The sequence below is a fragment of the Panthera onca genome, chromosome A1, assembly GCF_046562875.1.
Source record: "Panthera onca isolate mPanOnc1 chromosome A1, mPanOnc1 haplotype 2, whole genome shotgun sequence".
NCBI classification, from domain to species: Eukaryota; Metazoa; Chordata; class Mammalia; order Carnivora; family Felidae; genus Panthera; species Panthera onca.
This window is the reverse complement of record NC_138339.1, coordinates 103,849,328-103,869,080: the sequence shown is the minus strand read 5'-3', so window position 1 is coordinate 103,869,080 and position 19,753 is coordinate 103,849,328. Positions and strand designations below refer to the sequence as shown.

At 42.4% G+C, this 19,753-nt stretch overlaps 1 long non-coding RNA gene across 1 annotated transcript; it reads left to right on the top strand.

Moving 5' to 3' along the window:
- Positions 1-11,920: 11,920 nt before the first annotated feature.
- Positions 11,921-15,159, top strand: LOC144615673 (uncharacterized). Its single transcript, XR_013554099.2, has 2 exons — positions 11,921-12,323; positions 14,859-15,159. It is a non-coding gene; the product is annotated as an uncharacterized LOC144615673 (long non-coding RNA).
- Positions 15,160-19,753: the final 4,594 nt, after the last annotated feature.

Here is a 19,753-nt window from a genome sequence, read left to right as displayed (position 1 = left end):
GACCTAGCAAGGTCTGCTGACAGGCCCGGAGGAGGCCCACCTGCTCATTCCTAACCCGAGGAGTAGTTTCTGTCAGTCGTGGTCTTTCCAACAATTTTGCAATCAACACATTTCACACTTTATCCTCGATGATCAATTTCGGTAACAAGTAGATAGCCATTTAACAGCAAGAGAGTTGTCAATATGACACCGATTCACAACATTTCATAATGACATCTAACAGAGCCCCTGTCGTTAGTTCAATACCACTGCATCATTTATACAAGTCGGGAGTTTGAGGCCATGTGTCCCTTACGCTGATCCAGCTCGGTGTGTTCGAAGTCTGGAAGCCAAAGGCAGGGAAAGAGGATGTTTTCTCCAAACCATCTCCTTCTGCTTCCTCGGTCACCCCCAGCCAGCCCTGCATCACCAGCCCCCCCGCCCCGCCCTTCTGATTTCAGCCTTCTCCGTATATCCACATCTATGCTCCTCCATACCCATGCTGTTTCTCTCATGCATTAAAATCTCCCAGGGTGAGTATTCACACCGCCGCCAAGCTGGGCCATTTTCCCTGAATAAAGACTCTTGAACACCTTTTAGCAGGAGGTTGTGACCTCTCTGGCAGCACAGAGCAGGTCTAATTCATCTTTCTATCTCTAGAGCCTGCCGCTAGTATATGGTAAGTTTTCATTAAGCCTTAATATTAATAGCAATGGTAATAATAAATATAGAACAGCAAGCATTTCTTGAGCACTTATTTCACACCAAGAACTCTGATCTCATTTGCATCATCTCCTTTGGGCTTCACAAATGCACTGCAAGAGAAGGAATATGATCATCCCCACTTTAAAGATGAAGACACTGAGGTTTAGATCAATCATTGGCTCAAGATCACACACACATAGGTGGGAAGAAAGAGAATGAAACCAGGGTTCCTCTGACTCCAGAGCTCAAGCTCTTTAGTCTTTTGATAAATGAATTTAATTATGCATTCAACTCTTTTAACCCTTAGGGGCTGCCAACAGGAATCCCACAGACAGAATAAGATGAACAGTCTACTCCTTAGAAAACTTTCTGGCTACTCTGATTTCTCTCTATCACTGACATTTTCGGCACCAGAGAACTACACTGCCAGCAGATAATGTTGTTTATGAGATCAGCACTTATCTATTTCGGTGCCATGTAGGAGTGTAGCAAACAGTGCACTTGCAATTTTACACTGTGTTCTTCTTATGGTGGGCTCCCATTTAACCAGTGTTTGACAAGGGAGAACCAAACAAGACCCAGGCAAGGAACGTGAAGTTGCACCCCGGTTCTAATTCATTTAGCAATCACAATGCCTTTCACGTGGTGTTTATTCTGTTCCCATTTACCTCTCTGGCATAATCACCATCAATTGAGCTTCCAGTTGGTTCTGCACACTGAGCAGGTGATGAACAATTTCCAGGCGCTAACTTCAACCTGCAAATGGCTCCATCATCACTTCCCCACACATACTCTCGTATGTTCCCAGGTGTTATGTAAAGTTCAGTTACTAAGCTTTCTGGGCTGTGAGCTGCCTGTCTTCCTGGAACTATGTAAGCAAGACGAGAAAACTGTAAGCCATTAGCTTGCTTCTAAGATTTGGAGACGTGAGGCTTAACTGAGGTTTACTGGCAATTGACTTTGTCCTTATTCCAAATCCTTCCAGCTCTGGCCCCCATTAAGTTTCTTTGAGTACACCCTCTTCTCCTCCCATTTCCCAATACACTACAGTTTCTTTTCTGGGGCTGAATCATAAATTACAAGGTGTAATCTAAAGGAAAACATTTATTTTGGAGTCTCATTAACTCAGAGGAGAGTGATAGTGTTTATTCCCAGCATGATGGACTGGACTCCCGCAGACGTGAAAAAGGCCAAGCTCTCTTCCTAATCCTTAAACACACATACACACACACACACACATACACACACACACACACACACACACACATACACACACACAAACATGGTTAATATTCACAACAGTGAAAGTACCCAGACATACAGAGGTAGCCAACACTTCACTAAAGACAGCCTCTTACTCTTCAAACACCATGTTTGAAGCTCCTTTTAGTGATTTACTAGCAACCATACATAATTATTCCCCCTATGTGCCAGATATTGTCTCTCAGCTCCAAATCTCAGCCCCTTACACTCTGCTCAGTGATTCTGGGGCTGGAATGCTACAAACCCCATTTGCCCTTTGCCAGATGCTCTATATTTGACTCTGTCAACAGGGGACACTGGAAGGAAACTGCAAGGTAGAAGTCAGGAGATTCAACATTCTTCCTATTTGCTTCTTGTACCTGTTAGCATCACCCCACACTGGGCCCTCATCCCAGAAAGGACATATGGTTCCAATCTCTTGCTTCTTTGTGCCCCATTCAGAAGCAGCCTTATCCCTCCGCAGCCCCATGGCCTTGGCCCTGAACTGCTGAGGTATCTGCAGCTGGTGATACCCCCTCCTCAGGTCTGAGTGCCAGCTTTGTGAAACTCTTCTCTGAGCCTCCAGATTCGGATCAACCCCACCCCTTCCCTTTGTTTCCCAGCCCTGGGAGTGCCAGCTGCTTTGTGCTATTCTTACCTCTGTGTTACCTTGGTGCTCCCTTTTTGCTTTTTCTAAAACATGCTTAACCAATTCCCTACCTTCAATACTCTCTGTTGAAAGCCCTATTGTGGTTTCTGACTGGCTCCAGTAGGTAACCCCTGAATTAACCATTTCCTGTACACTACCTAATCTCTGAGCAAAATCCTAACCATTTTGCTCCTGAAAAACTTGTCTTCTACCAGCCATATCTTCTGATTCTCACAGTGTAATACCTAGTTGGTAATTCACATTAGTGGATGGAGCTGGAGGACAGGGCAAAACATCAAGGATCCTGTACCCCAAGAACCAGAGGCAGAGTGTGAGCATAGATTCTCAGTTGGCCCACTTGTGGAATGGAGTGCAGGGAGATCAAATAAGAGGAAAGTTCCCTGTCAGTCTAAAGTAGAACAAGTAAATGAAACTTCTTGCTAAAATACTTGGAAAACAGGATCAGAAACTAATGAGCTAACTCACATTTTAATAATCCCAGGAATGCACAATGACCTAATAAATAGATAAGTCACAGGCACTTTCACTAGGCACCAGGAAGAAACTACAGCTCGATATTACCGTCTCCCCGAACCCATTCTTTTCCACAGTCTATGAAATCCCACCTCTTGAGATTCACTTTCTTGGCTCACCTCAGAGATTTCTCCAAGGCCTTTGTCTAGAATTGCAGTGAGGGGAGTGACTTATGACTTACAGTCTTTAGCACTTCAACAAGAAGCGGCCTGTCATCTGCCTTTTACTCAGAGTGGCTAGCTGAGATAAGAGCTTTGAGAAGATGGGAATATTTCATGAAAAGAAATGAGAAAGGATAATTCTGCTGCACTCAGTAGGGCTTCATCAGACACTCTTAAGTATGAATCTTGGGTCTTCCCCTTTCTAGCCCAAGCCTTGATTTCCTCAGCTTCAAAATGGGAGTGATAATGACCTTGCAGGACCTTTGTAAGGATGAGATCTAACATATGGAATGTCCTTGGCTTAATGTCCTGGCAGGGCAGAATCCTTTGGCCACGGATATTTTTTATTAAACCTGACTTGGCAGGAATCATATTAGTTGTCTAAGACTCTAGCAAAGTCCCATCTTTTTTTTTTTTTGAAACAGCAAGTGTGACCTTGGACTTCTGTCCCATCATATCTGGGGGCAAAGGACAGAACTGCTGATGCCTTCTCTCCCAGTGCCCCTCCTCTCAGGCCAAGAGGAAGAGCAACTACATCTCCTTGACCTCCAGAAAAGATCAAGGGTGCCTGCGTGGCAAAAAGTTCACTTCCCAGGCCTCTGACCTACCCAGAGGCCATCATGCCACTGTGGTGCCATTAGTGTGGTTCTAGGGAGCCAGAAGGAGAATTTGGATTTGGGTGATGAGAGTAAAAGTGTGGCAGACCTCACTCAGGCTACTTCCCAGCCCCACTCAGGGCTATCACCTACAAAGGGTCTGGTCACTCTTCCCTCTCTCTGCTTTCCCGTGTACCTTTATAATCTATATAATTATGCCGTTATATCATTTTTAACCAACACAGTAGCAAGGGCATAATAAGCCCAACACCAACACATTCTAGGCACTTTCTCGATGCTTACCCACATTAATTCTCAAAACACCACCATAGGGTAGTTATTATTACCCATTTTACAGTTGAGGGAATTTAGGCCACAATAAGGCAAGTAACTAGTCTGCTATCACACCCTAAGTAAGGGGTTGACTCCAAAGCCCACGTTCCTTTCCATGATATGACACTTTTCCATTAAGTCTGCCCTACCTGCCCCCCCAACCCCACCAAGGAAGGCCCTTGGTAATCCTTGGCAGGATCTCCTAGAACTTTTGCTATTCAGTGAGAACAGGGTGAGGGCTCCCAAGCAAACTCCAAGCTTTCTTCTTCCACCCTAGCTGGAGTATTATTTCAACAGATAATACCTCAATTGTAAATGTAGCCCTTGGATCTCAACAATGAAATATGACACGTAAGGACCCATGTACTTTGGAACAGAAATCAAAACTGGCCTGGGGAGATGCAGGCCAAGGGCAAGCAAGGGCCACATCACTGCCTCTTGTACATCCAGCCTTCACTTGATGCCAGGCGGGCTCAGACCTCCCGGCTGGTCTCACTTCTCCTCCAAGTGGACAGGCTCTGTTGGAACCTGTGTGTTCCCTTAGAAACAGAAGCAGTTTTAGATGGTTGGAAGGCAAGGGGGCTGAACTTTTGTCTCTTGACTTTCTCGTTTTGTTTTATCCTTTCCGTACACACTTTTTTGTTTGTTGTCTTTGGGGTCCTCCTTTTAATGGACAATGATGTTATTTGGGGTTAATTTCCTTCAGAACTGGGTTGCTTTTGAGCAAGTGATTAAGAACCTTCTTAAACTCCTCACAATCCCGAACCTCAGGAAAGAAAACGGTTTCTCCATATTGGTTTGTTGTCCTTTCCTCTCCCTTAATCCATGTCAAAATAGTACTGGGGAGAAGGTTCAAATAGGCTTGGCCCCCATGATCCTGGCCACTGAGACCTTTCCCACCAGCACCATTTGAATCAGACCTTGTTTTTCGCTTCTACCTGCACCTAAGCCGACACAGGCCACAAGCTGCAGCTGGGAAGGAAACTCTCGCCAGCTACTCCCATGGAAATAAGTGGCCCTGTTGAGACCACTTCGGAGCCCCAGCCAAGTCAAAAACAATGCTCCTCTCCTGGCCTCATCTTGCCTAATGTCCTTCTCTCCCAGCTGGCTGCTTGGGCATATCACCTCTCAGCTGACTGTTTACCCAATTCGACTTCAAACAGAAAATGCCTATTCCTGTTGGTCTAATAAAATTTCATCTGCTTTTTCCAAGCCCCAAGGCAGAAGTAATTTTGGCAAAAAGTGCTCAAATAGCACTAATCTAGTGTGGGGGAGGGGGAGGGGAAGGTTTTTAACATGCTGGATTTTTCTCAGACTTTCCTCAGTCTATTTAATTAATATTTACTAATAAGTAATGCTATTAACACTTCTTTACTTGATTCCAGAAATACTTATTGAGCAACTACTACCATTTGGGTACAATGCTAGGCACTGAGAGGATGCCAGTGAACAAGTCACAAACCCTATCCTTAGTGAAGAAATCGACTCAGAGTGGAAAAAAACCCACATGATTAAACAATCTTCACCATATATAGCTTGCCTGTCATCAGTAACAGAGTCACCAGGCATTTTCCATTAAAACGCTAAAAAATTCCTGTGGTAAGACATTAATCTCATCTTATAGGCCATATCCAATCAGTCCTGATCTTGGCAGTCGATTTCCTTGCATGTACAGAGCTGATAACAATGTCCATTAAGACATAACATGGAAAAGTGTTTTCTTTTCCCTAACAGGCAAGCATGGAAGAGTTTCCATTATCCATTACACATACTGACAGTTTTTCTGATCCAAAACAGCTGTGGCCCTGAAAAGACTGAGGGCTGTGTTTCGATTCTGTTTCAGGGCCAATTAAGAGCCTGGCCTTTGTGATGCCAATGTTGGCACCTCTTCTGTGTCCCTCATTGGCACCTTCTCACATGTCCTTTTTCTGTTTGTTTATGTGTATCCTCCTGACAACAGAATGGGCCTGGAGGCAAAAACTGAATCCAAATGGTCTGGGGAAGCAAATCTTAGCACAGGGGCTCCCAGCCCCTGGACCTCACTAGACTGTCCCACAGTGGCTTCAGATCAATCCTGTTTCCTGTATGCAGAGATAATTAATGAGATGGTGGGGAGGGGTGGTTCTCAACAACTGGCAAGGCACTCAGCTGAATATAGCAAAGGCATGGCCCAGCCTCTCAGGGAACTCGTGATGTAAAGCCAAAGACCAGCATACAAATTTATTCAAACTCTGAGGAAAAAATAGGGAATTGTGGTTGGAGGAGATGAAAGGGAAATTATACTTTGAGGATAATAATTGACCCTGTCTCATCTAATGAGGTAAATACACAACAGGGCACGCATGAATTATGTTGGAAATGACATACTAGAATACAAAAAGGGGGAAAAAACTAACATCCAGATAGAACTTGAACACATGACTTCGCTTGTATCATCTATGCTCACTGGGCCTCTTTATCATGCCCTTTGTTACAGATGAGAAAACTGAGAGTCAGAAACAGTAAGTAACTTGCCTATGGAGCCACAAGAGGTGAGACACCACCTTTGGGCTTGACCCGCACAGCCTGCCCCCATGCCAGGATTCCCCTGGAGAGCACAGGCATTGTCTGAGGCTGAAGATAGGCTCTTGTGCCCTGAGAGGCAGTGGAGAGCCAGTGAAAAGGAAAATGAAATGACAGAGGGAGAAGTGACTTGACCTACATGAACTGGGGCAAGGTAAAAGGATAAAGAGTATATAGAAAATATCCCCAAAGGCAAGGGATTTAAAAGCAAAAATGAACTACTGGGACCTTATGAAGATAAAAAGCTTCTGCACAGAAAAGGAAACAACCAACAAAACTAAAAGGCAACCAACGGAATGGGAAAAGATATTTGCAAATGACATATCGGACAAAGGGCTAGTATCCAAAATCTATAAAGAGCTCACCAAACTCCACACCCGAAAAACAAATAACCCAGTGAAGAAATGGGCAGAAAACATGAATAGACACTTCTCTAAAGAAGACATCCGGATGGCCAACAGGCACATGAAAAGATGCTCAACGTCACTCCTTATCAGGGAAATACAAATCAAAACCACACTCAGATATCACCTCATGCCAGTCAGAGTGGCCAAAATGAACAAATCGGGAGACTCTAGATGCTGGAGAGGATGTGGAGAAACGGGAACCCTCTTGCACTGTTGGTGGGAATGCAAACTGGTGCAGCCACTGTGGAAAACAGTGTGGAGGTTCCTCAGAAAATTAAAAATAGACCTACCCTATGACCCAGCAGTAGCACTGCTAGGAATTTACCCAAGGGATACAGGAGTACTGATGCATAGGGGCACTTGTACCCCAATGTTTATAGCAGCACTCTCAACAAGAGCCAAATTATGGAAAGAGCCTAAATGTCCATCAACTGACGAATGGATAAAGAAATTGTGGTTTATATACACAATGGAGTACTACGTGGCAATGAGAAAGAATGAAATATGGCCCTTTGTAGCAACATGGATGGAACTGGAGAGTGTCATGCTAAGTGAAATAAGCCATACAGAGAAAGACAGATACCATATGTTTTCACTCTTATGTGGATCCTGAGAAACTTAACAGAAATCTATCGGGGAGGGGAAGGAAAAAAAAAGAGGTTAGAGTGGGAGAGAGGCAAAGCATAAGAGACTCTTAAAAACTGAGAACAAACTGAGGGTTGATGGGGGGTGGGAGGGAGGGGCAGGTGGGTGATGGGTATTGAGGAGGGCACCTGTTGGGATGAGCACTGGGTGTTGTATGAAAACCAATTTGACAATAAATTTCATATATTAATAATAAAATAAAATAAAATAAAATAAAATAAAATAAAAAGAGTGTAGAGAAAAGAAAGCTAAAAGGGAATAAAAGAGCATCTGATTTCACTCAAGATTTGGTGGCCCTGGTGACTGAGTCTCTCAATTTTGTGACCTCCTGCCTTCTCCCTGTCCCTCCCTGCTCTCTTCTTTCTTTGCTCTCCTAGAGAGCTACCCCCTGACCTCTCCAGCACCACATACTCACATAGCAGGGCACATTTGCCAGATGTTAACCACAACTCTTCCTCTCTTCCTGCGATCTCAGACTTCTGGAAGAGTCCCCCAAAAAACAAAACCATAGTTTTAAAGATGCTGGACCATTCTTGCAAGACTTACAAGGGAGGAGAGATTGACCCCTAAACACACTTCTAGCCCATTTAAAAAGTTCATGCTGGGGAGTGAAGAGAGAGAATTTCTCTGGAGACCATTACCAATGCAACATGCACTTTCCACCCCGACTCGGACCCTAGAGAAGAGGCTTGAAGGGGACCATTTGAGAGCTTGGTCTACATTTCCTGGATTATAAAGGGCATAGAGACTGGTCTGTGACTCACACTGCCTTTGCTAGAATCTATCTCAACCACATATTAGGTAGCCAATAAATATTTGTTGAATGATTGAATAGATGAATGAGTGAATGAATGAACACCTGAAAAGTGGAAAAGTGAGAGGCTATGACCCAACTAAAGAAGAGACAGGCAGAGGAGACATGCACATTAGTACACAACAGTTACAGAAAGTACATCAACACGTGCTTGCACAAAAGCTTATAGAATGAATGAACACAGTGAGGAAACCAAGGCTGTATGTCAACTAAACATGCTTTCATCATATTAGACATTTTGGCAGAAAATGCCACAATGGCCCAGGAATTCTCCCCATCTTCCTTAAATAGCTCTGGCCTCAAATCTTAGGAGGAAGACCAGAGAAAACACAGGAAACATTCCAGATGGAAAAAAAAATCTCTGGACATAAAAGTGGTTATCTCTGGTTGATAAGAGATTCTGGTCCCTGAGCCTTCACTGACTTGCCTCTGTCCTGGTGTGATTTTTTCTTCTACTCCTAAATGTTCGACTTTAACCTCAGTCCAGTCCTTGCTACATCACAACTGTTGACAGTAGAAGGGAAAGGTGACAGAGTCTCACTCCCCACTCCAATCAGCACACTGAGAACCTTGTGCAGCACATCAGCCCGGAGATCCAGGTGAAGTCCCCACTGTTGTTCCGGCAGTGAACGGCATTTGTCAGTATGCACCAGCTCTTTTAACAACAAGACTTTGTTTACTCATGGTGAAAATCCTCCATTGCAATTAAGCAGTGAAACTGCACTTATCACCTAATGCCCCAGAACAATTCCTGAATTAGACCCTGTATCTGTGCTCCAAGATTCTCCATAATCAACAGTGTGCTTCCATAAATACATCCAATTCAGCTACAGCAATAAAAGAGAAGTATGGATTTTCATGCAAACATACATTTGAAAGAGCAAATGTAAATGAGAATCCTCAAGGTGTGCCTTTGCACTTGGACTTTGAATACCGTTCACCAGGATGGATTCACCAATCCTTCCGATGCTCTCACGAAGAGAAAGATCAAACCAGGTTCCGACAGTGACCCACACCAAATCTCACCATACTTCCAATATCCAAGTGATCAAACGAAAGCAGCCAGGGTAAACAAGTACAGGCTATGTGATTTTCAAGATCTATTTATCCAGTCCTATTTGGGATAGGGAGAGATTCCAAGGCAAGGAAATTCCAGAAGGCCCCATATGAGGAGCCAAGCCTTTGATATAACTTTCTGTCGCTCTTTGCTTCCCCATGAAAATCTCTCATTACTCCATCCAAATAACTTTCAAAACCACAGCTTCCTCTGTGTCTTGCAAGAAGAAAATCTGTGCACTTGTACTGGGGTAAGCGGTGTACCAAGTACCTGCCTTCACTCCTCCCGTCATCTGAAGGGAAGGAGGCCTGAGCCCATCAATAGCTTAGTTCAGCTTGTTCCTGAATGGAAAAGGGAGGATCAAAGGGCCAGAAATATTCATTTATGAGGAAAAGCAAAAGAATTAAATATGCAGAACTTGGCCAAATGACGCCAAAAGGGGGAAATAAATACCAATGAATATTTGAAGGGTGTAACCAAGCACCAGAAAGAGGGACTTTTTAAAAAAGATTGTTCAAGTGTTTGTAACTAGGAGAGACTGAGGAAAGCAAAGGAAAATCTGAAATTAAAAAAAAAAAAAAATTCTACCTCAGCAAAGGCTCTAATACAGAGGAAACTGGTTTCAATACAACCTCCAGACTCAAAGCTTCTACTCTCTCTACAATTTCTATGTTTCCACTTCCAATCCATTTCTCAGATGTGCTCATGTTGACTTAGAAATATAAGCTTGAGTGTTGCCTCTTGGGTCTATATTTCCTATGTATTTTCTGCATGTACTTTGTTGCCTCTGGTGTCTATTTTCTCTACACTTCCTGTGTGCACTCCCTACTGCGTGAGCTGGAAAAGGCCTGGTCTTGCAGCACTAAAGGCCAACAGGTGTGCATCATTTCCAGAACAAACAAATAAGTTCAGTAATGATGATTTTAGGAATAAAATACCAAGCAAAGAATCCCTCCATGTTAGTGACTCCTACAACTCAAACAGACCTGAAGTAAGTTCTGGAAGAGACCTAAGGGCTTCTCAGTCTTCTCCAAGGTCTCTGGAGGGGAGATGGCTGAAGTCAGCTGAATATAGCCAGAAAATACATCTTAACAGTTTTCTCCTGAGATATACTATATGGCAAGTCCTTCTGGAATTTCTAGATGGAAAGAAATATGTACAGTGAGAACAGCTTTTCTGAGAGTCTTTCGACACATTTATTCCCAGATGGGCTCAGTGCAAAAGTGAAAATTACATTTTTAAGGAGTGAAGAAAATTTCAACAAAGGTTTGGTTTAAGTTTAAACTGAAGATGTAGGCCTCTCTTTCACCTGATTGGTTTGTGAGGGGGTCTAAGCTTTAGTTACAAGCTCTTATTTAGCTCATGCTCTGCAGCAGACAGGACACTAAACTGTCAATCTGTAGAGTTCAAATTCCTCCTTCATCATTTAAATATCCAAATGACCTCAGATAAGTCACCTTTCTTTTCCAGACCAGTTTCCTTACATCTAAAAAAGGGAATTAGACTAAACTGGTGGGTCTTTTTTTTAAAACATTTTTTTCTTAGGCAGCAGAATCCCTTTTTAAATATAATATGGCAGTAAAGCCCAATAATGTAAACTGCATCAAAATCTTTCTGGTTAGGGGTGCCTGGGTGGCCCAGTTGATGAAGTGCCCAACTCGATTTTGGCTCAGGTCATGATGTCAGGACCAGTGGTAAGATGGAACCCCGTTTCTGTGACAGCACAGAGCCTGTTTGGGATTCTCTCTTTGCCTCTCTCTCTCTCTCTCTCTCTCTCTCTCTCTCTCTCTCTCTCTCTCAAAATAAATAAACTTAAAAGAAATCTTTTTTAAACCTTTCTGGTTAAAACAAAACTGAGTGACCCAGAACTTAACCCCACCCACAAATCCTACACTGAAGATCATGACTCTCAGTACGCCCTCAGAAACCAGAGAGGCACCTCCCATGGGCCACCATCCCTCCCCAAAAAGAACACTTTGGAAGTCACTAGAGTCCATGTTTTTCAGGTCTTTTCCAACTCTCGTTCTCTAGGATTTAAATAGCAGCAAGCAAGGCAGCAAGCTGGGTAATAGTGACACAGTTGATCCTCAAGACCCTGCTGATTAATGGATTAAAATGACAGGAACTGGTGGCCCAATGGGCACCTGGCTGACTCCAGTTAGTTGAGTGTCCAACTTCAGTTCAGGTCATGATCTCATGGTCCGTGAGTTTGAGCCTCATGATGGGCTCTGTGCTGACAGCTCAGAGCCTGGAGCCTGCTTCGGATTCTGTGTCTCCCTCCCTCTCTGCCCCTCCCTCACTCACACTCTGTCTCTCTCTGTCTCTCAAAAATAAACAAAACATTTAAAAATTTTTAATACGAATAAAGTTCAAAATCTAAAGGAAGCACGCTCACAAGACAAAGAGGCATAAGAACAGAAACAAGAAAGTTGACCTCTAATCTCTCTTGCTCTCTCTCACTTTCTCTCACTCTCTCTCTTCACCAGCCCCTTCCCTCTCTTCCTCCCTCCCTCTTCCTTTCCTTCTTCCTCACATTCCTCAGACCAAGCCCAGAGGAGACCCAAAAGCCAGACAGATGCCCAAAGCCATGCCTCATGGGATGTAATACAGAGAAATATGTGTTGAAGAACTGGGGCCAGGTAAGCCAAAACTCACAGAGGCGGGCCCAGGGAGGCTCTAAAACTAAGCACAGAGGATCAACCAGGAGGGGGTTCAGGTGCTCACTGGGTTTTGGGTGCCTCTAGCCTCAGATTTAAACACTCTGGGAAGAGGAGGGTGTCCAGGGGAATCCAGAGCAGAGAAATCTGAAGGCTTCCCCAAAAGCTCACCCAGCAATTTAGGCTGGCTTCACAGGAAAAGGGACTGATCATCAACCAGTTGTCCAGCTTGAAGATGACGCTCCTACACACATTGTTAAGCTGGTCCCACCCATCAGGGAGCAATTTGGCAGACCTATCAAAATATAAAATCTGTATACCATGTGTCACAGCCATTCCACTACAAGTATATCTTCCAGATAGACCTGCATGTGTACACAAAAATATCTCTGCAAAGATGTTCACTGAAGCATGTTGCAATCATAAAGACTGGAAACTACCTAAATACTGATTTATTGGGATAGATGAATATATTTAGGTTTGCTCATACAGTGGGATACTCTGTAACCATTAAAAAGAATGAGTCAACTCTTTATTGGTGGCAAGGAAAAAGCTTTAACATCTAATGTTAAGTGAAAAGAACAAAGTACAGATATTGTCTACAAAACGGTCCCTTATATCTTATGCAAACATGATATATACATATGTATGCCTGTATATTCGTGGGATATTTCTACAAAGACACACACAAAATGCTAATAATGGTTGCCTTCAGGAGAACGTTTGAGGTGAGGAACGGGGAGATAACTCTGGCAGGGAAAGGCTTTTTGTTAAATGCCCTTTCATACACTGATTCCATTTGTCTTTTTAATGTGCGTAGAGACATTTAAAAGAAAACAAAAATAAGAACAAAACATGTCAAATTGATGCAGCTTTCAAGAAACCATTGTATGCTTTAGTAGTCCAAAGATCAGTTGTTGTCTTCATTTGACGGTGGTGAGCAATGAGAAAAGTACTGGATACAAGACCAGAAGACTAGGTTTCCAGTCATGTCCTCACCGTCTCATTCTATATATTCTCCCGGGGCCATCACACTTGATCTTGTTGTTTCAACTCTTGTCTTTGGACTAATCTCCCATAAATCTAAATCTGCAGATCACATCTGTCAAAATAACTAAAGACCCTTCTATCCTATTGTTTATTAAATATAGCCCCCACCCCCTGAATCACCTACTGACAATTCAAACTTAAAATGCCCAAACCTCCCACGTTTGCCTCCTGCTATATCCCCGTCTCAAGGAATGACAGATATCCAAGTCAGGAACCAAGTCTGCCTTTTTTCCCCTCATAAATGGCTGCATGAGCTAAGTGGTCTCCAGCTCCCTTCCCTCCTCTAAGAAGCAGCATTCCTGGGGTGCCTGGGTGGCTCAGTAGGTTAAGCGTCCGACTTCAGCTCAGGTCATGAGTTAGCAGTTCGTGACTACGACCCCCACATCAGGCTCTGTGCTGACAGCTCAGAGCCTGGAGCCTGCTTCGGATCCTGTGTCTCCCTCTCTCTCTGCCCCTCTCCTGCTCTTTCTCTCTCTCTCTCTCTCTCTCTCTTTCTCTCTCAAAAATAAATAAACATTAAAAAAAAAAAAACATTTAAAGAAGCATCGTCCCTGGCATATCATGCTCATAAGCTTGGGCTTTGGACTCCAAATCCCAGCCCTGCTGACTTATGATGGTGTGACCCTGGGCAGTGTATTCAATCTTCTAAACCCAAATTTCCTCATCTGAAAAATACAGGTACTAACTCTACCTGCCTTGAAGGATTTTGTGAGAAATAGGAGGTTACTCTAAGGACTTAGCACAGGGGACGCTCTATGTGTTGTGCTCCAACCCAGCTATGCTCAGTCTCTGCTCCTAGTTCAGGCTCCCAACCAATCTACATGCATCTTCCTGCTCTGCTTACTGTCTATCACATCAGCTGGCTTCCTTCCTTTACAACATACATCATAATATGTAATTACCTTGAACATTAGTTTGTTTATTGTCTGTCTCACCCCAACTAGAATGTAAACTCCAGGAGGTTGGTGATTTTATTTTTCAGGCTCCCCACTCTGGTTCTAGCCCCTAGCACCGTGGCTGGCTGATGCAAACTTATTGGATGAAAAATGAGTAAGAGGGGGTTAGCTTCTAGGTGCTGTTGACCCGCACAACTCCTTGCTAGAGGAGACTGATGATATTTCTCTCATAGGGTGACTGTAAGAATTGCTAATCCCACTTTATAGAGGCTCAGAACAGTTAAGCGTGTGCCCAAAGTTTCCAGCTATTAAGTGGCAGAGCCAGGATAAGAACCCATCCCTTTTTTTCAATCCAAACTGTTCCCTCAACCACTAGACTACTCGAAGGCAGTATATTCCCTTGACTGGAGTTATATACATACAACTCCTGCCTGGCTCCTAATTACATGCTTCAAACAACAATCATGTTCGACCTTTCAATTCTGCATTGCCTGAAACACCACTAATGGGAAATCCTATAATGAATGGGAAATCTCACTAATCTATGCTATTGCACATTTATCCCCTGCAGTCCCCTCCCGCCGACCCTTGAAAGGTCTTTGCTGGAGGCAGAAAACAGAAGACATACTGGAGCCGTGCAACACTTTGAAACATCCCGGGTGAAGCTCAGAATTATTCACAATTACCAAATAACCAAGGTGACTGACTGTCATTTGAATATCACCAAAGTCATAAGAAGTAGTCACATGGAAAGTCTTCTTACATTTGGAGAAGGAAAGAAAAGCAACTAAAAAGGAACACTGAAATCTCAGAGGCTGATTAAAGGCTCTGGGTGTTGTCATTTTTGAGGTTACATAAAGTTTATGAGCATTGCCTGCCTTAATGCTGTTGTTGTTATTGAGCTATTCGGCATTTGTAAAGTTCCTGCCTATAAAGCCCACAAAAATACAAGAAGTTGTGAATAATTCCTTTGTTTTTGGATATAAATTCTACCATTGGCAAGCAGGAAAACCTTTTAGACACAAAGGTTCAGAGGAAGAGAGCGGGAAATGTAAACACTGCCTTGGCCAGGATACTAATAATATGTAGCACTGGCCTTAGAAGAGTGAATCACAGAATAAACAAGCACCTGTTATTGATTAACCAATCAGATGTATGTTCTGGGGAAGATGCCTTTGAAGCCTAGGTTGAAAATGCTCAGCAAGAAAAAGCTTCCACATTTCTGTTTTTCTCTTATCCAATGGAATGGGAAGATAATAGTTTGTGCTCAAAATCCAAACAGCATATTCGGTCCCCTTAAAAACAAATTGCTCCATTTTCCTAGTGAACAAGTTAAGAACTATGGTTTAGTCTTTAGAAGCCAATTCATTCAGAATTTGTAATTAATTCCATCTCCAAACAGTCAAACTGAGTGTCCTATAGGAAAAACACAGCTCAATGGAATGCTGTTTTGGACACATGTAAATATGGTCACCAGTATGATCTACACATACAAATCTTACAGGATCAAGCCCCAAAACTCACTGGCATCTCAGTTAAATGGATCTTTCAATGACAGAGATCTTTAATAGCTGAAGAAAGTGGCAAATGGCAACAGGCAGCTCCAACATATTAGAGAACATACTAGAGAACAGGCCGCTCCAACATACTCAAAATGTGGTTTGTGAACCACTTTTTTCACGAATACCTTGGAAGCTTCTCCAAACACAGATTTCTAGGCCCCACATGAGTCCTAGAATTTCATGGGTTGGGTCCATTACTCTGCAAAAACAAACAAACAAAAAACGCTTCTCAGGTGAATATTTTACATTCTAGCATTTTAGAAGCACTGGATTATAAAAATCAGGACACCTGCTCAGACCAAGGAACCTAGGCTTTGCACATCTACACAATGTAGAAAAGGTGTAGACAAATAGCAAAAACAAACTTCCATTTTGGTGGAAACAAAAAGGGAAATATCTTTATAAAATAATCAAAACCATACAGATACCTCATTTCACCTTTTTCTCTTCTTCCTTCAATAAAGCAGAGGGAGGCTTTTTCAGGCACAGAAAGTCTCACCTCCTCTTACAATAAGAAATAAATAAACGGTCATTTCACGCACTCTAAAACTAATAAACAGGAAGAACAATGGATTTAGAGACATAGGGAAATGATGAATCAAGTTCTGGACATTAGTGCACAAAACAATTATTAATAAGTTAATTAATAAATACAATTAATTAATAATTAATAAATCAATTATTAAACATTAATTGTTTGATTAAATTAATGAATGAATTAATTATTAATTCATTATTAAATACAATGCTCCAGTTTGAGCATTGTAGGGCCATCCAAGTGAAGTTTTCCTTTGGTCAGCTGAGTATTCTGATCTCAAACTCAAGAAGAGGTCTAGAATCAACAACATAGAAATGATACTAGAAGCCTTGAAGATAAAGTGTGTAGAATGGCAAAAAAAAGAATAAGCACAGAAATTTCGGGAACATCTGAAGTAAAATTCCTCAGCAAAGAACAAAGAGAGCTGAGAAAGTGACGTGATGGAAACAAAAGAAAAAACGTCAAGAAAAAGGAATGATCAACACTGTCAACTACACAAGAAAGAGCATATAATCTAAGTCGAGGAAGTACCTAGTGAATTTGATGACTGGATCACCGGTAATCTCTGTAAGAGATGCTTCCAGAGAATACTGTGCTAGGAAGCCAGATTGAGGAGCAACAGGAAAGTTAGGAAGTCAAGATAACAAGGATCATATCTGAAGAAGTTTGACCGGTAAGGAAGAAGTTCTGGTAGTCAGAGAGCGATGTTTTAGAAGGCGGATACAGGTACTTATCTGGGTACCAAGGGAAAGAATCAACAGAGAGAGGTAGTAGCAATATATAGAATGGAGGGTAATGGATGGACAAGCTCCAGGGAGAAGAAGAGGATATGTGATATAAAAGCACAGAGGGAGAATTGGCTTTAAATAGGAGAACAGATGTTCAGAAAGGAATATTTTACTTGGATGCTAGAGTGAGGGATAATGGGAAAGTCAGGTGCAGAGGAGTCTGCAGGTGAGGAAGGAAGGAGAGAAATGAGGAAAGTCACAACAACCACAATTTTCCCTCTGAGATAGAAAAAAGGGGGCATCTGTTTAGACAGAAGGTGGAGGGATTAGAGTAGACAGTTGAGAAGGTAAGAGGATTTGGAATAGCTATAATAGGAAATAGGAAAGGAAGCTGACCAGGAGCGAGTGAAAAGGCTGATGAGCTGAGGTGAGGCCCAATTAAGGTCAGAGGCCACTAGTCAGATCAATTGCACATCTGGGCAATTCTCTCCAGCAACATTCAGTATCCTGGTGACAGAAGTAGAGAAGATCACAATGGTGGGCACCTTAAGTGGGGTAGAGGTGAAGGTCATGAGAGTCAAAGAGGTTAAATAATTGTAGGTAGAAATGTAAATGGAAACTGAAAGCAATCAGGAAATGGAATGAAAAATAAACCTATAAGCTAGGTTCCAAAGTCCCCATAAATATTGGGTAAGCCAACATTTAAGATGAGGAGCAGGGGAAGTAGCATAGCTAGACCACATAAATTTCAAAGGAAAAGAGACTTTCACATGAGGATCCAAGAGAAATGCTTTAGTGGGACATGAAGAAACACAAACACCTCCCTTGGCCTACTGATGTGTGGAATATAAAGTATTTCCTCAAAAGGGCCACTGAAGAAGCAGGTTCTAGGGAAGAATAAATTTCAGTTAAAGTGAAAGGTGAAGAGAATTTCTGTAAGAAGTCTAGGATATAGAAAAGTTAATTTAAAATAAAATGAGTTTGGGGGGTGCCTGGGTGGCTCAGTCAGTTAAGGGTCTGACTTCGGCTCAGGTCATGATCTCGCGGTTTGTGAGTTCGAGCCCCGCATTGGGCTCTGTGCTGACAGCTCAGAGCCTGGAGCCTGCAAGCAAAGAATAAGGCAGATGTTTATTCATAGATGGGGAAATAAACGTATGTAATATAATCAAGTTCACATAACAGGTATGTCTAATTTGATTCTATTTTTGTAGGAAAATAGAGACTAAATACAATAATAATAACAAGCATTTACATAGCCCTTCCTATGTATCAAGCACTATTCTAAGCACTTCATGTACATTAACTCATTTAATCCTCACAACAACCTTATTATTGTCCCTCTGTTGCAGATGAGGACACTGAGGCACAGAGAGGCCAAGTACTTTCCCAACATTACACAGCTAATATGCACTGAAGCAGTATTTGAGATCAGGCAGCTGGATCCAAGAATCTGAAAGGTTAACCACTATACATACTGACTACATATGTTTACACATATATTCATGCTGAGATCAATACATACATAAAAGAAAACTGATAATTAGAAAATTTTAACTTTTTGTATTATTCAACCCTCCCTGACTTCCTTCAATCCTTACCTCTCTCCGTCTCAACCTTCTTTATCTCCAATTCCCTCCAACCAAGCCTTACAAGAGCAATCTACAATACCTATTGTATTAGGTATTAACTAATTACAAGCCATAATTTACATTTTAATTGATAACCCTTCAAAAGCAAAGTAATTTTACCATCCAAAAGAATGAGGCCATAATAGAATAGTAGAGTGATAAGTAGGGAGGTTTGCATTTTGGGGAAAGAGGGCTAAAATTCATTGTAATGAATGACCATACACTCTCAAGTTTTCTGTACATGTATACATGAGTGCATGTGTTTGTAATATGTGTGTGTTGTTAATATAACTTTGAGATTATAAATGGAAACTGTGCTTTCTAAATAAATAAATAAATAAATAAATAAATAATTTTTTTTAAATTTTTTTAACGTTTATTTTATTTTTGAGACAGAGAGAGACAGAGCATGAACGGGGGAGGGTCAGAGAGAGGGAGACACAGAATCTGAAACAGGCTCCGGGCTCTGAGCTGTCAGCACAGGGGCCCGATGCCGGGCTCGAACTCACGGACCGCAAGATCATGACCTGAGCCGAAGTCGGCCGCTTAACCGACTGAGCCACCCAGGCGCCCCAAATAAATAAATTTTTAAAAAAATTTTAAGAATGCAGGAAAACCAGTAATGTTACTCTTAAATATGACTAGTGAGAGTATGTATTGTCACCTCCTTTTCAGAAAACAAATTGGCCACTTGAATCAAAAGCTTTAAAATACCTGTAATCATTTTTTTAATCTTTTAATGTTTATTTATATTTGACAGAAAGACAGAGTCCGATTGGGGGAGGGACAGAGAGACACAGAATTTGAAGCAGGCTCCAGGCTCTGGGCCATCAGCACACCGTCTGATGTGGGGATTAAACTCACCAACTGGGGCGCCTGGGTGGCTCAGTCGGTTGAGCGCCGACTTCCGCTGGGGTCACGATCTCGCGGTCCGTGAGTTCGAGCCCCACATCGGGCCCCTGTGCTGACAGCTCAGAGCCCGGAGCCTGTTTCAGATTCTGTGTCTCCCT